Genomic DNA, 9250 nt, shown 5'->3' on the forward strand with positions numbered 1-9250 from the left:
TGTCATGGTTTTTATCTCTATCATTTCATTTATCACCTTCTCTGCATTAATTAGTCTAGCTTTCAATTCTTCCACTCTTTTTTCAAGATTTTTAGTTTCTTTGCGCTGGGTACGTAATTCCTCCTTTAGCTCTGAGAAGTTTGATGGACTGAAGCCTTCTTCTCTCATCTCGTCAAAGTCATTCTCTGACCAGCTTTGATCCGTTGATGGCGATGGGCTGTGCTCCTTTGCAGGGGGAGATGCGCTCTTAGTTTTTGAATTTCCAGCTTTTCTGCCCTGCTTTTTCCCCATCTTTGTGGTTTTATCTGTCTCTGGTCTTTGATGATGGTGACATACTGATGGGGTTTTGGTATAGGTGTCCTTCCAGTTGATAGTTTTCCTTCTAACAGTCAGGACCCTCAGCTGTAGGTCTGTTGGAGATTGCTTGAGGTCCACTCCAGACCCTGTTTGCCTGGGTATCAGCAGCAGAGGTTGCAGAAGATAGAATATTGCTGAACAGCGAGTGTACCTGTCTGATTCTTACTTTGGAAGCTTCCTCTCAGGGGTGTACTCCACCCTGTGAGGTGTGGGGTGTCAGACTGCCCCTAGTGGGGGATGTCTCCCAGTTAGGCTACTCAGGGGTCGGGGACCCACTTGAGCAGGCAGTCTGTCCCTTCTCAGATCTCAACCTCCATGTTGGGAGATCCACTGCTCTCTTCAAAGCTGTCAGAGAGAGTCGTTTGCGTCTGCAAAGGTTTCTGCTGCTTTTTTTGTTGTTGTTGTTTAGCTGTGCCCTGTCCCCAGAGGTGGAGTCTACAGAGACAGGCAGGTTTCCTTGAGCTGCTGTGAGCTCCACCCAGTTCGAGCTTCCCAGCGGCTTTGTTTACCTACTTAAGCCTCAGCAATGGCGGGCGCCCCTCCCCCAGCCTCGCTGCTGCCTTGCGGTTAGATCGCGGACTGCTGTGTTAGCAATGAGGGAGGCTCCGTGGGTGTGGGACCCTCCCGGCCAGGTGTGGGATATATTCTTCTGGTGTGCCCGTTTGATTAAAGTGCAGTATTGGGGTGGGAGTTACCCAATTTTCCAGGTGTTGTGTGTCTCAGTTCCCCTGGCTAGGAAAAGGGATTCCCTTCCCCCTTGCACTTCCCAGGTGAGGCGATGCCTCGCCCCGCTTCAGCTCTCACTGGTCGGGCTGCAGCAGCTGACCAGCACCGACTGTCCGGCACTCCCCAGTGAGATGACCCCAGTACCTCAGTTGAAAATGCAGAAATCACCGGTCTTCTGTGTCGCTCGCTTTGGGAGTTGGAGACTGGAACTGCTCCTATTCGGCCATCTTGCTCTGCCCCTAAATATTTGTTAAATGGAGTTGAACTAGATGCAAAATATTGACTTTTCCGCTATTATTAAAAACAACATATTATTTTGATTGAGCTATATAATTATTTAAATTTTAGTATGATAATGATTTGCAAGAATATGTTCACTTTATGAACATAAGGATTTCCAAACTCAGTCAGACCTATAATCCATTTAGATATATTCTGTTTACCATCAGAGAAGAAGAAGAACTATATTATGGAGTGTTTAATTCTTTTCCATAATTTTGACATCAGTGATAAAAATATATATCCTCTGAATTATTAATGTCTCTATGCAAGTCTTTGTTTACTCAATGTGGCAGATTATGTTTTTTAAAGATAGGTCCAAAAACATCTCCTACCCCAAATACTCTTCTAAACTTTGCAATTTCCTCATTAAGAACTATAGTCTATATGTCTTCCTCCTCTTGCAACTGGTTGGTGTCTGTGACTGCTTTTGAACAATATGAAAAATAGAGTGTGGTGAAGGTAATGACCTGTGACTTTCAAGGTTAGAACATGAAAAATGCCATGCACTTTTATCTGATTCTCTGAATTCTTGGTCTTGTAACCCAGCAATCATAATGTCAGGAAGACCAAGAAGCTTGGGAAGAGGCCTAAATGGAGGAAGACAGAAGCTTCTGGCCTTTGGCCCTGGGGGAACTCCCAGCCAACAGACAGCACCAAATCGCCAATCACTTGAGAAAGTTATCATGAACGTGGATTCTCCAGCCCTAGTCAAGCCACCCCAGGTGATATCATGTTGAGTTGAAACAAGTTTTCACTTTAAGCCCTGCCTGAATTGCCGATTCATGAACAAAATGAATGATTGTTGTTTTGCTTCAAGACACTAAACTTTCAGGATACTTTATGTCCCCAGAGATATCTGTTACAAATTTTGGTATCTAGTAGGATGTTGCCATAACAAAACCCTATATTTGGCATTGGCTTTGGGCCTGGACTGTGGGAAGCAGCTGGAAGGGCTTTAAAGAGATGCCTAGTGAAAACCAAAGGCTTTCAAGTAGAGTGTTAGTGGAAACCCGAAAGACCTTGAGGAGGTTCTCAGTGAAGGTTTAAAGGAAATTGAGGACAATGGTATTGGAAGGTAAAGGAATGGGAATCTTTGTTGGGTGATGGCACAGAGTTTGCCAACATAATCATCTGTGGTAATGTGGCAAAGAGGAAATAAACCTGCTAAACTCAATGATCTAGTTAAGATTTCCAGGCAGAATATTCAAAATGCCACCTGATATTTTTTTATCACCTACGATAAAATGTGAGACAAGAGAGGTGAGCTAAAAATAGCTTTTAAATGTAAAAGAGTCAGAATTTGCCAGTTTTGAAATAAAATTGTGTCTTATACCCAGATCCTCTAAAAACAATTACCAAATTAAAAATGGCCCTGGAAAAGATAAAATCAAGGGTGGACCCATAAGATTCTTTGTCAATACTTAAGAAAGATTTAAGAGAGTGGCTCACAAAACATTTCAAACAGAAAAAGGTATTTTTATGGATCTTAAGGCCTGCCTGGCCACCTCTTCTCTGTTAAATAACTGGGTGCTCAAAAGTGCCAGACTCCTAAGGATATATTCCCATAGCAGTCTCAAGAAAACCCTAAATAGATAAGGGCTTATCTTGAAGAGCTTTGCAAATTTGGTTTTTGTCTAATGGAGTTGATTATCAATTGCCACACAGAAATCTACAAGGATTTTTAAAGAATTTATTAACTTGAGCTAAAGAGAGGAAACAATATAAAACAAAGAAGGCTTTGGATCTTCAAATGTTTAGAGTTTGGAAGCAGGCCATCTCACACTACTGTTTTGTAGCATCAGATTATGCATTGCCATGCTTAGGTAAATCATTCTCCTCTATGTGTCTTAAATCTTCATGTTTCTGTCTTCAAAGGGCATTTCTTATTTCTAATATGACTGGGATTTGAAGAACCAGATGTTGTTTCCAATTTATCACTTTAGTAGGTTTTAAGGGCTTCAAATAAACTGTCACTCTGACTCAGATTGAAAAACACTAGACTTTTTTTTTTTTTCTTTCAGAATGAGGTCTCTTCCAACCCTTTTACAGTTTATGATTCCCTTGTATCTATTTTCTGGCTTGATTTTGTATATCTTAAAATGCATCGGCCAGGACTACATCTAATGCCTCAGAACAGATGTATGCTGCTTTTGCCAGATAAGAACAATATTATATGTTTGTTTACCACAGTAGTACTCTTTTTGATGATCATGAAAACTATATTGTTTATATATAGAGTATATTGTTTTGCTAAATATGGTATAGTTGGAAGATTACGTAGGTATCTTTGGCCATACATCTCAGAACAAGGAGGTTACCGTTTTAACTGCTTAGATTAGGAACAGTTCAAAGATTATGGCAAATAAAGTAGGAAGCACATATCTTACCAAATGTGGTTGGTAGAAACAGTAAATATTGGCAGAATCCTGTTTGAATAGTGATGAAGGATTATTCTGTGTTTTCTATTATTCACTTCAATGATGTTGAGTTTGAGGAGGTGAAGTGGAGCCTAAATACATCTGGAACATTTCCTTTTGCATTTGACATTTGGGTACTGGAAGATGGTGTTGCAGCAGGTACATATTTGGAATTGTTTCAGACCTTGTGTGAAGTATGTCTCTCCCTGCTCAGTATGCATTTGCAGTGTCAAGAGTAACTAAGTACCAGTTGAACTACATTCCTCATGAAACAATCTTATTATGGCAAACCCAAAGACCTTAGCCCTGCTGATAATTTCCAGAGTGAAGTGTTCACAGGATGAAATGGAAAAACATCAGCAGCCCATCTTTTTCTTTGTCATCTTTGTTTATGAAAACCTAAAAATGTGAATGAGCTTTCCTTGTTTGTGTTTCCCAAGCTTCATAGGGACACACACAGAATTTGTCACTGTGAGTTAACAATTCTATGGATGTTCTATACAAGTGGCTTTCTATTGTTTGAACAACCAGTCCCTTTTGCTGGATTCAAAGTTATTTGCTTACAAAGAAACAAACCCAGTTTGCTCCAGTTATTAACTAAAGACCCAATGTTGATTGATGGTGGAATCTAACTTTTTAGTTCCTTATCATTTAATTAGTCTACTTTTGTACCGAATAACAGAGTGCACGTCAGGTCTTCATTTCTGATTTACTATACCAGGATAACTTTTTTTCATATTAGTTTATGTTTGTTTTCCTAGTATTTTGCTCACTCTATTTAGAAGACAAAGGCCAAACCTTAAAATCGTTTGCCTCAGGGTTGTGATGCAGGACTGATTTCCCAATACCAAAGGAAAATAGACTGCTGTTCTAAACTAGGCGCTCCACAGTACTCCATCTGACCTTTGTCTTTTGACTGTTATTTGAGAAAAACCACCGCTACCAGCACCAGCAGACAGCAACAACAACCTTTATCTGGCAGGGTCCCTGGAGAACCAAGTATGGTACAGGCTGGGTATTCTCAGATGAGACACTTGCTGTTCAACTCAGATTTCTCTTAGAGAAAAAGAACTTCCTGTAGAGAGAAGACCACACACCCTTTGTATAAGATAGTTCTCAGGGAGATGAAGGGACGAACTTTTGTGAACTTCAAAGTTCATTTAAAAGTAAACAATCTAATAGAACTTCCTGTCACTGGATTAGAAGGAAGTTAGGGACTTTAGACAAAAGACAAGGGACAAAAGAATTTAGGGGATTTCTTACATTTGTAGTTTTTCCATGTTTGTTTGATTTTTAATGTCCATCTGCTTTCCTAAAATGATCACTAGTGATAAACATACATTGAAAAAGATCTGTGCACAGCATCCTCCCCTTTATGCATGGGGCATATGATCCAAGAGGTTTTGAAGATGCCTGAAATCCCAGATAGTACTGAACCCCCTATACGCTATGCTTTTTCCTGTACTTAGATACCTATGTTAAAGTTTAGTTTACAAATTAGGTAAGTAAGAGGTTAACAATGATAACCAATAATAAAATAGAACAATTGTACCAATACACTGAAGTAAAAATTATGTGAATAGAATCTCTCTCCCAAATATCTTACTGTACTCACCATTCTTGTGATGATGTGGGGTGACAAATGCCTATATGATGAGATGAAATGAGATGAATGATGTAGGCACTCTGACGTAGAGGTAGGCTACATTTGGATCATCTGCTTTTGGGTGATCTTGCATCGTGGAGCCATGACAATATCGATGGTTGGATGTCAGGAGCAGATAATGTCAATGACTAACAGGCAGGCGGCATGTACAGTGTGGATACTCTGTGCAAAGGGGTGGTTCACATGGCGGGCAGGACAGAGAGAGACATCTTGAGATTTCCCCATGCTCCTCAGAATGGCACACAATTTAAAACTTGTTAATTATTTCTGGAATTTTCCATTTAATAGTTGTGAATCACCATTTACCACAGGTAACTCAAATTGCAAAAAACAAAATCATGGATGAGGGGTCAGGGGTGGGCTACAGTACTTTTCTCGGGGATCAGGTAGTGAAACTGTGCCCAGTGTTTAGACACTGTTCGGGGAAAAGCCCAAGGAATAGTACACAAAGAGGGACTCTCATCTGGTGAAAATCTGTTGATCCCATGCTGTTTGACTGATCCTACAACACAAATGAGATGGGTATTTAATTCATTCAATGTGAATTGAATGTGCAGAAATGGAATTTTTTTATTTCCCTTAAACTGAACTTGCTCATCATGTCCATTTGTATTTGGTGCTTATCAAAGTATAAATTTCAAAAATTTAAAAACATGACTCAAATATAAAATCAATAAATGTAGAAGACTGAATTAATAAACAAGGAAACTAGAGGGATAATAAAGTTAATTGCAAAATGCACAGGACAAGCAGAAATATTATAGTACTTGGAAAAAATACTGAAATAAGATCATTATATTAAAATTTAAAATTTTGGGTTTTACTCTTTTCTATCAGAAAGAACTTACTTATATCTTTACAGAGCAAAATTAATTTGAAATGTTATTGAACAAAAATTATTTGAATTTCCATCAGCTTTCTACAAATTAACATTTCCTTTTTTAGAATTGTAATATACTTTAATTAACAGAAAATAGTAAGTTGAAACAAAGCTATATGCTCTTGAAGAATCAACCTGTTGTCTGTTTTCAACTTTGGGATTTTCTCTTTTAATGTGCTGATGTAATTAATTATATTTTCTCTCAAACTTGGAAGTACAGGGTAGTTTCTTCTGATTTATAATTCCAATAAGGTGGTACATTATAATATCAATTATTTTGGCATTTATTTTATGCAGAACTGTGAACCAGTATTGATTTAGAAAAATTTTAAGTGTGTTCAGAAGTCTTAAAATAAAATGGTTAATGAAACTAAAAGCTTAATGAATTTTAAATACCAAGTGTATTAATATATTACAAAATATAATTTAAATCATAATTTATAAAAATATAAATGCCAAACACTATCATTTTATTATAAACCAACAAAAATTTAGAAAAACAAATTATTAAATCAAATACTCTAAAAGTGCTAAAAGTTTAATTAATCATAAGAAATAACATTATTCATTTTTAAATTACAAAAGAAAACAAAATCTGTGAATGATGATGTGGTGAAGTGACAAGGTTACTTTTGTGTAAATTGTTCCAGATGCTGAAAAACACTTTTTGACTTTAGTCAGAATAGTGTGACCTCTAACTCCAATTTGAGTATTGCAGAGGTGTAAAAGAGATGCTTTCTAAATGAGGACACCATTGTTTCATGTAAGGTTTTGAAGTGGTGTAACTACTCTCTAGGAATGTCTCAAGATGTAATGACATAAGACGTTAATAATACCAGTTCCACTGCCTACCCTTCAACTCCGGCTACGTTAAAGATTTTCTTCCTAATACAGTAGTTCCCCCTTATCCTCAGGGGATACATTCCAAGACTCCTAGTAGATGCCTAAAATTGTGAATCGGTAGGAACCTGATTGCTGTCAGTCAGAACACATTTCTGTTCATGTCTTCTGCACACACATTTCATGTCTTTTAACTAAACACTTATCACACACTGTGGTAACAACTTTCACAATTTGAAGTGAGACAGCAAAATGAGCACAAAATTGCTTTTTCCTTCCCACTTACATGGACAGAAAACTCATTTTTAATGTAGATCTTAGCAACTTCAGCATATAATTTGTGCCTTTTTTTAAAGTCAAGAACTTTCACCTTTTCACTTAAAGGATGCACTTTATGGCTCCTCTTTGGCATATCCAATAGCCAGCATCACTACTCTTGTACTTTGAAGTCATCATTAATTAAAATAAGGGTTAATGGAACACAAGCACTGTGATAGGTCTTCTGTATTTAAATAAGCCCTATGTTATCTCCATTATATGGTGCCCACCCTAGTCTAGTATGGAATACTCTTTGAGGCTGCTTCCAATTAGAATTCCAGGCCCAGAGTGAAGAAAAGTTGTTTCTGCCCATAGTTCAGAGCTATTCGGGCATTTTTGTCATGCAGCTTACTGTCCAACCCCCCCTTCTTCCTACCTGAGTTGGAAGCAGGGCAGGGGCCTCTCTGTAAACTCACCTATGACTCACTTACCTGCTCTGCTCACTTTCAAGATTCTTTTCATACCTAAGAAGGTTTGTTAGTTTTTGTTTTCTTTCTTTGGGCTGGAAGACTGTTCTCATGTCATTTCCTGTATCATTTATATTTAAAGATTTTTAGTAAAATGATTTTCTCAGCCTTCCAGGCTTTGTTTCTTGATATTGAAAGGAAAAATTATAGAATTTTTAAAACAAAATAACAAAACAAAACAAACTGTGTATCTCTATCTCTTGCCTGCCTCTTGAAATTAAAAATAAATTTAAGACTGTTCTTGCTGAAACTAATTTGAGGGATCTATTTTTGAAAGCAAAAAGCCAAACTGTAAAAACTTTATCTATTCTAACTACAATAATCTTTTTCTTCCCAGAAGTAATGAATATCTCTAATTGAATAGGCATAAGATTTTAAAAAGATACAAGGAAGTGCCAAAAAGAAAAGCATAGTAATGTATTCAAAAGTATTACCTCACTACACAAATAGAATACAAGATTTTCTACCCACACATAAAAAAAAGAGAATTAGGTAACCACAAACAATTGTTTTAAAATAGCAGTATTTAGTTCTAAGCCACTTTTCTCTCTTTTCCTTGTCCATGGAACTGCCAGAACTCAGATGTTGAAGTCGTTTTCCTCCTTGGCAGAGTTTCTGGCATGGATTCCTTATAGCTAGTGTGCATTTGCTCCCCCTCACTCCACTGGTCTCTGGATTGCTGCCTGTCTACCGTCTTCTGTGTCATACCTTGGAGTGTCATTTTGGGGTTTGCTGGGATCCCTCCATCTCTCTCAGTCCCAGGGTGTGCTTGGGCTCTTCTAGCAAATAATACTTTCCAGAAGTATTTTGTGTGTGTGTGTGGTTTCTGTGTAGAGCAGTCTTTTTTCATTTTCTCAGATTCTATTAATAATCCCATGTGTCATAAGCATTTTGTATCCTTTTTAATTTCTTGAGAAATTAGAATAATATTCCTCATAGGCAAAGTCAGAGGACAAGTCATATGGCATTTGATTGAGTCACCTCGAAGTATTACCTTGTACTGCAAAATCAACCAGTTTCCTATGTTTCAACTGAAACATCTTGATGTTCCTTTCCCAGAGTTTTGTCCGTCTTTCTTTCTTTCTTTCTTTCTTTCTTTCTTTCTTTCTTTCTTTCTTTCTTTCTTTCTTTCTTTCTTTCTTTCTTTCTTTTTCTTTCTTTCTTTCTTTCTTTCTTTCTTTCTTTCTTTCTTTCTTTTCTTTTCTTTCTTTCTCTTTCCTTCTTTCTTTCCTTCCTTCTTTCTTTCTTTCTTTCTTTTCTTTCTTCCTTCTTTCTTTCTTTCTTTCTTTCTTTCTTT

At 37.4% G+C, this 9250-nt stretch overlaps 1 pseudogene; it reads right to left on the reverse strand.

The window, feature by feature from the left end:
* Positions 1-5798: 5798 nt before the first annotated feature.
* LOC113219625 overlaps positions 5799-9250 on the reverse strand; it is a 17196-nt pseudogene continuing 13744 nt past the window's right edge.

This window comes from Piliocolobus tephrosceles, chromosome 11, assembly GCF_002776525.5.
Source record: "Piliocolobus tephrosceles isolate RC106 chromosome 11, ASM277652v3, whole genome shotgun sequence".
Classification (NCBI taxonomy): Eukaryota; Metazoa; Chordata; class Mammalia; order Primates; family Cercopithecidae; genus Piliocolobus; species Piliocolobus tephrosceles.